The sequence below is a fragment of the Buceros rhinoceros genome, unplaced genomic scaffold, assembly GCF_000710305.1.
Source record: "Buceros rhinoceros silvestris isolate BGI_N320 unplaced genomic scaffold, ASM71030v1 scaffold7836, whole genome shotgun sequence".
NCBI lineage: Eukaryota > Metazoa > Chordata > Aves > Bucerotiformes > Bucerotidae > Buceros > Buceros rhinoceros.
In genome coordinates, this window is record NW_010419862.1 from 56,910 (window position 1) to 61,610 (window position 4,701).

The following is a 4,701-nucleotide window of genomic DNA, read 5'->3' on the forward strand; positions in this document are numbered from 1 at the left end:
ATTCCTGCTCTAATGGCTTTAGCTAATGTATTTCTGGACTGCATCAGGCCATGTGGTGTCCTGTCACACAAGTGTAAACGTGGAGTAAATCTTTTGCCTTAATAGGAGCTGTGCAGGAAATGCTTTGCTATATCTGATAATAGACCCTGGGTTTTGAGTTCAGGCTGGTTTCTAGATCTGGCCTATCATGGCCATCTTACATCAAGTGATCTCTCTCCCTCTCATTCCAACATCCATCAGTTAAACTTCTTATTGAACCCTCCAACCCAGCCTAACTTTTCTGTTAGGGCAAGCAAGCAAACCAAATGCCCACTCAGCCTGAAACCACAGAGCTCTCCCATACAGGCAAGCGATAGGATAGTCGTGTTGGACAGCCTGACACCCAAAATGCCCTCATTTAGCACATAAAAGAATAGCCGGGCAAAAACACCGGGTCAAGGCGAATCAGGCCCAAGGTAGTAAAACGCTGGATTTGTAGATGCTTCTAGAATATTCTTCAGATATTCTGGTTAAGTAAGAGACAAATCAATGCAGAGCTGTTTAACAGAGGATGCAGTGAACAAACTGTGGCAGATCCCTGCAGAGAGGTAATACACAACAGGGCACCTTCTCCCATATCTTACAGCCTTGGTGTTCAAACAACTAGACTCAGCTATAAAACTGAACAAACTACTTTGCCCACTCTCCCATGGCAGCCTCAGTAGAGAGAAGCGGATGTGACGGGATTGCTGCTCTGTCATTGCTCTTGTGGGGATAGGAGGGGAGCAGGAAAGGAGAGAGCAGGAGCCCTGAGGAGGTTCTGTGGCATGTCTGGCTGCTTCCAGGGCCCAGACCCTCTGCACCCATGCACCTTCTGCACCACACGCCCAAGGCTCAGCCCTGCTTGCTTGTGTTGAGCAGGCAAGAGCAGCACTCCTCCCAGGTCAGCCTGCCAGCAGGACTGAGAGGTGCTGGGGAAGAGCATGGAAGAGGGAGGGCTATACTCCGAGTTGTTTGTGTTTTCACTGGCACTTCATCGCTCTGTAGCCTCTCCAGCTTGACCCCAAATTTTGCCTGCAGGTTTAAAATAGGGACTGGCTCATCCCAGCTGCCACATCTATCAGCTTCTGTCATTTTAGTCCTTTATGTCTCTCCCTGTTAATACAAGCCTGGAATAAGAACATGTGTGTCTGTAATGAACTACTGCTGAAGAACCCCTTTTCTGCTGTTACAGTATAAATGCTGCCTCCTGATACTCCCTCAAGGTGCAGTGGTTAACTGAGAAGAGATAGCAGACACATTTTCTAGTGCTGCCTACCGACACAGCAGCTAATGCAGAGAGGAAGTTGAAGAGAGGTTAGAAGGGGAGTCTCTTTCTGGTATTCCCCTGAAAGCCAACTGCTGCTCCCTGGCCAAGTGCTTCAGCACTGGATGGGAACATGCTTGCTAAGTATCTCTCCCAATTATGGAGAGAGGGTACTGGGGGTTAAAGGCTGTCAGCAGGTGCTCAGAGCATTCCTCACATCCCATCGTACTTCTCTACGCTCACTGAAATCACCATGCACCAGCATGCAGGCTAGTGACCACCCAGAGCAAAGCCAGTAAGCTTTCGGCAGTCCCCTGGTCCCACACTACTGCAAGACTTTGCAGGTAAGTGTTTAGGATTTCCAGGCAGGGAGAGTCAGACCATGCTCACAACACAGCCAGCTGTTGCTTAAAGCACGCTTCGATCAGATTCAAGCTGATGGTGGGATTCAAGCTGCCCCATGTGGGCCGAGCAACATGAGCAGGCAATGCATTTCTTTCATGGTTAGTACAGATGCTGGCTCCAGCTTAGTCTGTGCTCAGATTTTACCAGGGCAGCAGAAGGCCCATGCACTAAAGCAACTATAGTTCAGTGCTGCTGCAGGAGGCTGCAAACCAGATCTATAATACAGGAGGCGACTTCTCCCTGTCTCCATTCCTCTTTAAGAAAACATGACCAGGTCTCTTCCAGTGCAGGAAGAGACTACAATGTCTAAAAATAGCACCTAAGTGTTCCTGACTTCAGTCTTCCACAGGTTTGTAAATGCCTCCCTGGAAGTTTATGAATCTGCTTCCCAGGGACAGAGGGAAACAAACTATTCCCAGCTTCATTTTAATGACAAACCCCTACCACACTGCATTTGCCAGGGAGGAAAGCAAAGGGTTAAAGACAGAAGAGGCTTGTGCAGGGGGAGAAGGAAGGAAGCACGGCACACTGAAAGGACAGGACTTAACCCACAACAGGGTGCAGTGTGACCGAGGCTGGAGAGCCTCCGGACAGAGACCAGCACAGGACTGCCAGTCTTGATGTGACTGCCAGCACCGTTCCGTCGAGACCTTTAACGACAACCTGCATGTCTCACTCACAGCCAGGGCAGCACGGAGCCTCTGAGGCCCCAGGCGCGGGTGGCTGCCCAGTCCACAAGCCAGGCTTGCTGCCCACCCTGAAGGTCAGGCTGCCCTCAGGCTCAGCCACTTGCTCCCCATGTCCAAAAACCGCCCTCTCCTGGGCACCCAGTGAGCCACAACACGCGTCACTAACGGAGCTTCTGGCTAGGCTGCAGACAGGCTGGGCAGGTTTAGGAAGGTGTCACCCAGCAGCTGTTTCGAAGAGATAGGAAAGGATAGGAAAAGAGGCGTTTCAAAGAGAAATCCTATCTGCTTTCTGTAGCACATCCCTGGAGAGCTTTCTTCTGCAAGCGAGAGGCATCACTGAGGGACTCTGAGAAGCGGTCAGGGCTAGCCCCAGAGCTGGCCCTGGGGGATTGCACTGTCCAACCTCCTAGCACATACTGCAAGGATCGACCTCTTCTTTGGGGGGAGAATGCCACAAATTCTCTGAGCCTCTTAGAACGACCTGCATGTTACACTTTCCACTCCGTGCCTCAGTGGACACACTCCCCCCCATGGCACACCTTGGCTCAGATGAGAAAAATGTCCTGTTTTAAATTTCAGCTGGGTTTAGGAAATCCCAGTTTCAGGTCCCTACTGATTTATGCTACAGGAAATACAAATCAGTTTGGAAAACTGGACCTGTAAAGTAATGCAACACATTTACTCAGATGATTACCCATCTCACTGCCCTCTCAGCAGGGACTCTGTTGTGACAAAAGAGCTCCTGTCAGAGAGGTTTGGGCGTCTGGGGCACCTAGGTACTTCATTAGGTCTTATTTCATCCCTTTGTCCTCTTCCTCTTATTGATCATATTGGATTAGACAGGAGGGAAAGGACAGAAGCAGCTGAGGGTAAGCAAGGAAAAAGGCGAAGGCAACAAATGAGGAAAGGAAGAAAAGGTGTTGAGAAGGTGTTGAGAAGGCCAGTCTCCCAGGAGACTGGGCTGGGACAGGTTTTAACAGTACAGTACAAGTTTCCTTGTACAGCCCTGAGGAGACAAAAGGACATGCTGATTATTGGACGTGTCTCGAGGGAATTTGGCCTAGCTTTTGGGAACAGAATGCAAAAGAGGAGGGGGTCAGATGCAACTTGGCAGCATCTGTCCTTCAGTAGGGACTATATTTAGATAGCGGTATGTGGGGGGTGAATGCACGCTGGGATGCTAAGAATAGAGTAATCCTTATAGAAACCCAGTGGCTTCACATCTTGCCTAAATACAGCCCAGGGAACCTGTCTTGAAACTTTGCAACCACCCTCTCTGCTGGCCAGCACCGCTTCTTCATAAGAAAGGAAATATGCTGCAGGTAATCAGAAGTGGTTTGCAGTGCCTTTCAGCAATCAGATGCAATAGGTTCATGCCTTTTCCCCCTCTTGTCTCCCCAAGGCACCTCCCAACTCCTCTCATCGGGAGAGCTCAGACTATAGGAAGAAAAATCACATTATCAGTCTTCTCCTAACCCCTAAAATCTTTCCAGCAGCCACCTAGCAAACTCGGGCCAAGTCAGAGTTCTATACTGAATACAGTTCATGTTCCCATCTAATGCCCCTTCCCTTCTCTGATTGCATCTCTCACCACATAGCTGTCCCCTTCCCTCAGCAGCTACAATGCCATGGGGTTCAACACTCCATGTAACCTGGAAGTGTTTAATTTCAATTTCTAGCCTTACGTGAAATACAGTCCTGTCACGGGGTTCCCACAGAGAGGTAGGAACTGCCTTGTTGTAGTATAAAGCAGTAGACAGCATTACCAAAAGGGATTGAACTCAGGCAGGAACCAACCAGCATCTGGGTCTGTTCCCCCCAGAACTTCCTGCTCAGCTGAACCACAAATACAGTGGCTGCTAGAAGCAAGAGCAGAGACAAACACCCTCCATCTCTTCTTTCTTGTTGAAAGAAAGTATCTTGAGTGGCAGGACAGGCTTGGGAAGCTTCTGGGCAAGGGGTTTAGAGATGAAATCTGGAAGCGGCAGAGGATGCTGGTGCTGGTCAATTGATTAAGTACATATAAGACTACTGTAACATGTTACTGCCCAGAGTGTGCTGCGGAGGTGGATATTGCTATCCCAATGTGGGAAAGCGAGAACAAATACTTTGGTGCACTAAACTTAATTCTGATTTGTACCAGGGGGTACCAGCTGATAAAAAACAAGTGCAAGCAACCAGGGTTTGTAAGTTTTCTCTCTCTGTTGAAACTAAGTACCTTTAAAAGTGCATTTGATTGTGATAATACAAGGGGGGAAGAGAAAAACCACCCCAAACAATCCAGCTTCTTTGCCCAAGCAAAAAGTTTAGCCCTGCCCCTGC

The 4,701-nt window shown here is 49.1% G+C and overlaps 1 protein-coding gene across 1 annotated transcript in view; it reads right to left on the reverse strand.

Moving 5' to 3' along the window:
* SYNPO2L (synaptopodin 2-like) overlaps positions 1–4,701 on the reverse strand; it is a 35,286-nt gene that overhangs the window by 21,992 nt on the left and 8,593 nt on the right. The gene's annotated exons all lie outside the window — the stretch shown is intronic.